The sequence below is a fragment of the Platalea leucorodia genome, assembly GCF_965183815.1.
Source record: "Platalea leucorodia genome assembly, chromosome: 8".
NCBI lineage: Eukaryota > Metazoa > Chordata > Aves > Pelecaniformes > Threskiornithidae > Platalea > Platalea leucorodia.
In genome coordinates this window covers 38,604,016-38,613,477 of record NC_138830.1, presented here as the reverse complement: position 1 = coordinate 38,613,477, position 9,462 = coordinate 38,604,016, and the positions used below count along the sequence as shown (strand labels likewise).

At 47.3% G+C, this 9,462-nt stretch overlaps 1 long non-coding RNA gene across 1 annotated transcript; it reads right to left on the bottom strand.

Moving 5' to 3' along the window:
- Positions 1 to 1,054: 1,054 nt before the first annotated feature.
- Positions 1,055 to 6,734, bottom strand: LOC309594248. The gene is made up of 3 exons (XR_014228986.1): positions 6,686 to 6,734; positions 1,377 to 1,543; positions 1,055 to 1,152 (listed from the first exon to the last, which is right to left on the bottom strand). It is a non-coding gene; the product is annotated as an uncharacterized lncRNA (long non-coding RNA).
- Between the last annotated feature and the right edge of the window lie 2,728 nt (positions 6,735 to 9,462).

Genomic DNA, 9,462 nt, shown 5'->3' with positions numbered 1-9,462 from the left:
TTTTCCCTGGATGAGATCTACAATGAAGCTATCCAATAGAGACAGCCTCAGGCCCATCAGCCCTTTTAAATCTCCTCACTGGCCAACCGACACCCACAGAGGGGAGACCCTGCTTACTACATTAAGCCATTCTGGGTGGGAGAAGCGGTGTGCCATACTGGATGTGTCAGCATCTTTCCCCAGCACCATTCCCCTGAGCCAGGTTGTTATTTCTCCTGACAATCACCTAATTAGGTGGGCCAAGAATCACAGAAGATAGAAGAGATCCATTCTTCCGACATGCCAGTTCTCCTATTTGTAAAAATGAAGGCAATGACTCTCCCCCTCCATTGTGACTGACTTAATTATTATTAACATTTATTAAGTGCCTTACATCTCCCGGACAACACTGTCAGATCTTTTCTTGCAATATTTGAGAACTATTGGGCTCAGGAGGGAGTTTCCACAAGTTCCAGACAGAAAAAGACTCGCAAATTCCATCCTTGGATGCAAGAGGTCGCAGAGGGCTGCGCCACAGCAGACATTTCACAACCGCTCCCTGACAAGGGAAGCCCTAAGAAGATAGAGCAGCACATGCTGCAGCACTACAGATGTTTATGGAGCGTTCCTGGGTCAGCACTATGAGTGCTATTTTCTGCTGGACAAAACATTAAGATGCTGGAACAGCTAACAGGACTGTGAAGTTTTTCTGGTTAAGAAGTTGAACTAGCTTCAATTTCTTGAATGAAAAGGTATTTCTCTTCATTCCATCTTTCTCAAGAAACAAAAGAACTACAGGTTACAGAAAGAGAGCTGAAAAAAGAAAAGACACCACTGGCTAAAAAAAAACAAAAAACAAACAAACAAACAAACAAGCTAGTAGTATTTCCTCTGCTACCCACCTTCTCAATTTACCGCTCTCGCTCATAATGTTCATTTAAGCCACCAGTATATGTTCATCTATTTAATGCAGCTCCACATGATCACTGAACAATAAAGCAGTGCGATATTACATCATGCAATATTACTGACATTACACTATTATCAATATTCTACCTAATGAAGTTGATAAAGTCTTCACGGAAAGAAGAGTCCTGCTTTGAAATAGCTCCTGCCTTCCAACTCTGTTCTTCCCTTCTTCAGCATTGCTTAGACCAGTCTCACTGAGCTCGTCTGGAAAGGACAACAAAAGAAAGAAAGAAAAAAGAGCATATGTATTACAATGCTTGTCATCTGCACCACATGATTTTCTTAACAGAAACGGGACCAAAGCTGATGTATCTGGAAACATTAATTCTGCATTTTGTTAGAGACAGAACCCAGCACCACAAAGGGAAGTGCCACTACTGTAATGCCTTACTTAATGAATCATAACATACACAAACCAAATTACTTACTTTTAACTCTGAACAGGACTTAATACGGTCAAAGAGAGCTGCAAGCCCAGATGCATTCTGGCTTTGTATGAGGTCTCTTCCTGTACTCAGGTGGGTACAGGATAGGATGAACTGCTGGATTCATTTTCCCCATCGTGGACCTCACTGCTTCTGCTCTTGGGTGCATTCTATAAAGGCAAACAATGGACATACGGAGAACGGGGAAATGGAACAAAAAGATAGTATTTGTCACTAATTTAGACAGCAGGTTTCTCTTACAAACAAGGATTACAGACTGAGCAACGCAAGGGTTTCTTCACCCATCAATCTAGCATGTTTGTTAAATCCCACAGACGCTATGCTAGTATCACATCCCACTGGATGGTGTTCAATTCTGCGTTTTCTAAGAGGCGTACCATAAACAGGTGCCTATGGAAATGAAAGACCTGTGGAATATGGAAATTTAATGGTATTTAGCTAATGAATCAGTAATAGCACTAATAACTTGCTTTTGCTCAGAAGCACAACAGTCTGATAAATTACAAGTACGGACACCAATTTAAATCTGAACATTTCCGAGAAAAGCAGAGGGTTCCAGTTAGGTAAACAGAGGTACAGAGGTTACATGAACAAATCTAGGCCACAGGATGTGCCAGAAACTGAACGAGAAAACAAGCCCAGGATTCAAGACTCCTAGTCCCTTCCCTTCTACCAAGTCTTCCCATCACCTTCTCAGCCAGTATAAAAGTCTCTCAGCCATTCCGCAGCCTCCTCTCAGACAACTACCCGGGTGACCTCGGTTAAAGTTTTACTTAGAGACACAGTAGCACAGTTTATACCACAGAGAATATCAGCTGAATTTTAACTGAAGCAAGAAATTAAATACCGAAATGAACTTAAGAAAAAGCAAAGAGCAAAAAATACCTTAAAAATAACTTTTGAAACCTAGGCTCTACAGAGCTGTCCTCTTCCCAAGAGACATTCATGGAACCTAATGCCTACAGAAGCTGGGAGAGGGTAAGGTCCTCCCTAGACAACAGCCAAGAAGTCAGCACAAACAAAGTAATTCTTGCACCGTCAATATCATAAAGAAGTTATAGGCACCTTTTTATAATGACAGAGTATTCTTAATAAAAGCTTCAAGCAGGTTTTATAGCTGCATATTATCCAATGAAACCAGTAATAAACAGCACTGTAGCATTATTTAGTGCAACTCCAATACGCCAAGAGTCGCAACCTCAGTTTTATTTATCACACAGGCTAAAATGTTAGTTCTTGGCTTTACAGTAGCAGCCCAGCCTGTAGCTATTTTATCCCAGCACACTGCCATCTGGATATTGATACTTTGCTACGGGATATGAAAGAAGCACATAGTTACCTAATACAGCTTAATTGAAAACAGAGGACCTACGTATTATACCACGCATTATTCTATACAAAATTAAATCTGAAGGGCATGAAAAGTTCTGTAGATGTCAGCAGAGAATATTTCAGAGGTAAACGCTGGGTTCTTGATCTGCAATAGAAATGCTGAGAAATACTGTGAAAAACATGTGTGTGTGAAAAGAAAAAGCTAGTTTTTACTCTGTTAGGGGGAAAAAAAAAAAAAAAGAGCTCAGGAAGATGCATCTTCTTCAGGAAGAGTAGCAGAGTGATCAGTCACAAGTTTATTAATACAGCAAAGTCTCCGTTACAATGATCCACATTCACCTTGAAAGGTCTGACTGGCTTGCTTTTTTCCTCAAACAATGATTTTGACATATATATGTATATTTTTTTATTTTAAGAAGATTCCAGTTCTACAAATACGTTCACTTTTTCTACAAATACATTCACTTTAATCTGCAGAAAACAGCTGCAAGAATCATTCACATCTGCATTATCTTCATTAAGGAACAGAAACTAAAAAGCTCCAATGTTAATAAAAAACAGAAATTATGAACTGTTAAAAGGAATTCCTTGGGTGTAAGGCTAGCAAGGCTACCTGGCTTTACGTTTCTCCTCAGAGACGTAACGCCGAGCTCTCGCAAATACCGGTCATAAGGACTGCAAATATATTTAAGTAGATAAAACACAAACCCTTTTGAACATGACACTGCTATTAAAAGTCACCCACCTCTAACACCCATGCTGGAGGCCAGATTCCAGCTACGGCAGCTCCCGCCACGCTGCAGCACCTGCGGTTGAAAGGGAATTTGCCACCGTATGGAAAGCTATGGGCACACGCACGTCCCATAAAACGGCACGGGGAGCCGCAGCCATCCTTCCCACTGAGGTGCTCCTCTTTCACAATAAGGAGCCAACTAACAGTAAATGTGGCTTGCTTTATGTGAAAAACTTGTTCAGACATGAGAGAGAGCAGTTTTTCATTTTTTCCACTAAAGTCAACCATTAGGAGACTCTATTTTCTGCATATGCCCATGGAACTGTAAGCAAAATAAACCCTAAAGACATTCTTAACTTAGTCCATATTATGCCAACAAATTCAAGCAAATCGCGCTATTTAAGTTAATTACAGGAAACTTCAAGGAAATTGAAATACAGTTTCAGGTTCTCCCATGATACTGTCAAGATCTTTGGAGTTACGTGTTCAGTACAATAACTACATCCTTAAAAGGCTTGCCAGCTGCACTTCTGCATATGCTTTTATTCCACATACTAAACAGGTTTGCTGATGCAATTTAAAAAAGGACTGAGACTGATAATCAAGTTTCTTTTAGCAGACAAAAAGTCATTTTACATAGAAAGGCTTGCCGAGAAAAACAAAAGTCTGTCTAAGCTACCTAATACCTAATTGGCTAGACACAGAAGAGTTATTCTAGGTGTTCAGGAGTTTACACCTCAGTCTCAGACCGCAAACACAGAGAGTGCTAACAAGTAGAATCTCAGGCAAAGTAAGCGCAGGCAGAAGAAACAACGGAGGAGTGACGGGTGTCTTGCAGAACTCTTTCCAAGAGCATTCACCTAGGCTAAGAGCCACCAAACACCGGCACTTCCACTGCAAGTACTGACCCTGTAACTCCCAGCACTTCATCTTAGGGAAGCCAGCAGCAACATGCATACGACTAAGTACCTGCAGGAAAGAGCCCCTAAGTTTTACTGCTGATGCTTCAGCCAGTATTTTAGATACATTGTTTTAGCTCTTGCTCAGCTAATAATGTATTGATTTGACATAGAAAAACGCAAGCCTCTCCCTCCTCTTTGCACACTAATTAGTTTTACTTCCATGGTAGTGCAACAGTGAGAAAAGGAAATTTTTTTCTCTTCGTGCTTAATTTAAAAGATAAATATTCACATATATTTATTTTGCTCTGTTATTAGTATGAGTTGTTAATACTTTTAAATACACTGTAAAACACATCTCTTAGCAGATGCTTCCAGCAGCAATTTCCACTACCATCTGGGTATTACTATTTTGTTTATAGGGACAGCTTTAAACAGAACAGAGTATCTGGGAGGGCAATTTTTTTTTTTTTTTTTTTTTTTTAACAGGATTCCCTTTAGCATCACATACAGATCTCCTGGTAATATATTCACAAACTGAAGCGGAGAAACAAATTACTCAGTAAGTGTCTAAGGTCAGGTATTCTGACAAAGAAATATCAAAAAGGTTTTGAGAAAACAGCCTCCTTCTCATCTACCCCTGTAAAAAGAAAAAAAAGTTGAAATGATCTCCTAATGCATCTCCCTTCATAATTCATGCCGAAAGATGACATTTTCTCAGGATCTTAATTAAGATAATGATGAACACCTGTGTCGGCATTCTTTGGCAAGACAGCATTATCCATCATAATCTTTTAAGTACTCTCAAAAAAACCCAACAAAATCGTATGACGGAACCAATCTGTTGCCTCTCCTTGCACTAAGTTTTACATCTCAGACACACACAAGAACGATTAGATCTTTAAAGACTGCAATAAAAGCAGGATCGTTAGATTTTAAAGTTTCAACAGAAAGTAGCTATTAAAGTAATTAAATTAAGGTGTATCACATCCAAGATACCCAAGTTTAACTCCATCCACTACAAGCCACCTGCAACCAAACCACTTACAGTTAGAGCCTACCAATGGCTGTAATTTGAAAATACAGTTTGCTGTTATTTTCAAGATCACCCTGCCCCTTTTTCCCCTCCCGGAAAGAAAATATTCACAGCTGATCCCTATTATATGTTCGTGCACTAATTTATTAAGCTATTTTACGCTGTACCACATATGTTTGCACACCCTAAATGAAATTATGCAAATGAAACCAGTGTAGAAAAACAAATATGCAAGTTTAAATATTGCTACATTTTGGGTCACCACATTTTGTGCAGTTGTCTCAAATCCAAGTTCCCCTCATGTCAAAACCCTACTGAAGTCCACCTACTAAAGTAAGCAAAGACCATTTTAAACAGCTTTGCAGGACCAGCCCATCAGACTGAAGACTATAAAAATAGTGACTTTAATTATTTATTTATACAAGCTGAATTTAAATTCACAAGCCTTAATATAAATAAAGCGAAGAGCACACAGCCAGCCTGCAAATCCTACCCATCGTTAAGTAAGAATTGAATGGTAAATGTTTCTTCTGTTGCATTAACGGTTTAGCTTCCAAGAAATTATGACAAAAATATATAAAATACAGAATTTTAATATCAGCTTGCGCTTATATCATTTCACTAGCAGCTGCAAAGCAGACGAACACCTTGATATCAAGAACTTATCCATACCTTCAAATGTACGTATCTTCAGTAAAAATGAAGAGAAGTAGCAAATGTATCCTCAAGCCCCACAGCTGTTACTAGAACTGATAGAACTACATAACCAAGAGTCCTGAAACAAACTTCTTATTTTCCTTTAATGAAAAAGCTGAAAAGCCCTGCAAAGCAGATTAGTCTTAGGCTTTCACATTTTAATATGCTTCTATCGGAGGAAAAAGTTGCTGTGAGTAGTCATTCAGTAGAGCTATCAATGTGCAAATAAAGCAGAAAATAGAGACATCCTTAAGAAATGAGTCTCAAATTTGATATAAAGTGAAGGTGACAACCACAGCAATAGAACGATAAACTAAATGTTTCAATATCTTGAAGAATTATCTACAGTTCTTTTAAAACTGCAAAGAATATAATAGTGGCATAATGTAGTGAGAATGTCGGTTTGACAGACACTTACAATCCTGATGGCATAAGAGTCCTATTGCTACCGTTTATTAATCAGCTCTGGTATTATGTTGCAGTGCATGAAAGTATGCATGAACTCACCACAGTTTCCAAAATGTACTGCTACAGAAGCAAGATTCTACTGAACATCAGAAATAAAGAAGGTAATTTTATATGACATTAACCTTACCTCCTCCTCAAAAAAGTCAGATGCCATGGAAAGATGGTTAAAACTTCTGCTTCTCCCTACAAAGAAATGTGGAAGGAAAAGCGGTTACTCATTCTACTCACATATAAAATGAATGTTAAATGTATAAAGGTTTACCAGATGATATCTCACTCCTCGAACAAGGGGTATTGTCAGAGGGTTATGACAGAAGCACTTTTGAGTGGAAAAAGAAATGCGGTGCTTTAGAGCGATAGCTAAAATTAACCCAGGGACAAGTATCAGTGACACCGTAGAGCTGAAAACTGATGAAAGTGCACACCTGTGTGGATTGAGCATGTAAGAGTGTGCGAGCCGGTGCTAGACCCTTCCCGGTTAACGGAGACAGAACCCACATGGATTTTGAACAGAGGGAACATCAGACACTTCCAAGTTAAAAAGAAAAAAAAAAAAAAAAAAAAAAAAAAAGGGAAAAAGAAGCGAAAGGCGGGGGAAACGCCAGACAAAGCGCTGCCCGACAGCACCACCGAGGAGGGTGCCGAGACCCACCTCGCCTCGCCGGGCTTCCGTACGCCGCTCCCGCGATCGCCGCCTTACTGCGGGGCCCGGCGCGGACGGCGCGGCAGCGCCCTCCGGCAGGGCGCGGGGGGACACCGGCCCCGGGACGGCGGCCGACAGCGGCCCCGGCGCCGCCGCCTCCCCGGGAGCGCCCGCCGGCCGCGGGGCCCGGGCAGCCGGCACGGCCGCCACCCGCGCGCAGGGCAGCGGCGAGGCCCGCCCGGCAGGGGGCGCCCCAGCGCGGCGGGGCAGCGCCGCCACAGGGCCGCGCCGCCACAGGGCCCCGCGGCCCCGACGTCCCGCTCCGCGGCGGGAGGCGCCGCCGCCGCCGCCGCCGCCCCGCTTCCTCACCTCGCCGCCCGGGCCCGGCCCGCAGCCGCCAGGGGCTGGGCTGGGCCGGGCCGGGTCGGGCTGGGAGGCGGCCGCCTCGGCGCGCAGCGCCTCCGCGCGCCGTCCTGTCAGCGCCGCTTCCGGACTCCCCAGCAACCGCGCCGCGTGCTGCCACCGCCCCTCCACACCCCCTCCTCCCCGCGCTGAGGGACAGGTCCGCAGGCCAATGGAAGAAGGGGAGGACCCACCGCCGGCGGGAGGACAGCCAATCATGAGCCGGGATGGGCGGGGGCGGGACTGGCGGGGCCACGGCCTGCTGGGTAGTGTAGTGCAGGCCGCGCCCGCCCCGCCGCCCCCGGCCCCGCCGTGGTCCCCCCGCGGACGGCGGGTAGCGCGCTCTCCGCCCGCCCCGCCCCGCCCCTTCCCGCCGAGGCGCCGCCGCCCCCGGCCCCGCAGCGGGGCTGCTCGGGATGGCGCAGCCTCTGCCCCGCCGTTTGGCTGGGGGGCTGCGGCCGGGAAAAACCCCCGGAAGGACGGAGCGGGGCGGCGGCGGCGTGGCCTCCCCGGCGTCCCGGGGAGCTCCTGCCCCGGCTCCCCGTTTTAAAACACAGCCCCCCCTCCTCGCGCCTCCGCGTCCTGCCCGCTGGGGCCAGCGGCGAGAGCAATTAGGGCCGGGAGATGCAAAAGTTACAAGATAAAAAAAAAAAAAAAAAAAGATAAATCTAATTAAATCGGGCCCCCCCCCGCCCCGGGAAAGGCGGGGCGGGTGCGGGGCGGGTCCCGGGTGGCCGGGGGCGCGGAGCCGCGGCGGAGGGCAGGGTCCGCGGCCGCGGGAGCAGCGCCTTGCCTCAGCCGCGAGGGAAAAACAGCGAGGAGGGAATAAACCGGGATATGTTCCTGTTGGGAAATGTATCTGGTGGAATCAAAGGAGATTACATCTCCGATCGGCGGGGATTTATCCCGGTTCATATGGTTTTAATCTGCTTTCGCCTCGACCCGTGCATGAGCCGGGGAGGGGGAGGATACCTGGTGCGTTCTGTAGGTCGGCGGGCAAACCCGCACGCCGACCCATTTCTGCAGAGCCACCTCCGCCCCCGCCGCTCCCCCGCCGGATTCCCCTTCCCCCGGGACCGGCGCTGGGAAAGACCGAGTCCCGCCCGCCCCGCTCGCGGCCCCCGAGCCTCCGCGGAGCCGAGCCCCGAGCCCCGCTCCCCGCCGCGCTGCCGCCCCCCGCCGCGGCTCCGCTCGCACAGCCGCCGCAACAGGTCCGGCGGCGGGGCGGCCCCGGCGCGGCCCCCGCCCCGACGGCGCGACCGGCCGCGCACCCCAGCGCTGCCGGACCCGACCGGACCGGACCGGGCCGCGGCCCGGCGCTTCCCCGCCGAAAGTCGCCTTTTGTGTTTGGAAAAGAAAAACGACCGCCACCACACGCCCCGTATATTCCACCTCCAGTGATTTAGTGGCGGGAGGGGCAGGGGGCAGAGAGCAAGAGGAGGGGTGGCTGCGCACAGGGGGAGCCGGGCGGCTAATAAATCTTATTAAATATCTTTTTTTTTTTTTCATATACTGATTGGCTTGCATTCCGGCGCAGCGCGGCTCCGCACGGTATTTAGCACATGAAGAAAGTTGGAGCTGATCTTAAACGGCTCGGAGGTGACTGCAATCCAGGAGCCGGCGCACTTGAGCCTCTGAGCGCCGGGGAGGGCCGAGGGAGCGCGGAGCCCTCCCGCTGGTTGGGCCCGGCCGCGGCAGCCCAGCGGGGTCCTGCCAGTCCTTCCACTGACAACACCCCGCGAAGGAGGAGCCTCGCCGGGCCGCGCAGAAGGCGTCAGGAGCCGCAATTTCCAACTTAGCATCTTGGCAGGACCCTTCGGAAAGCGAGAGCGAGGAGGAAGGGGGGAAAAAAAGCCCCC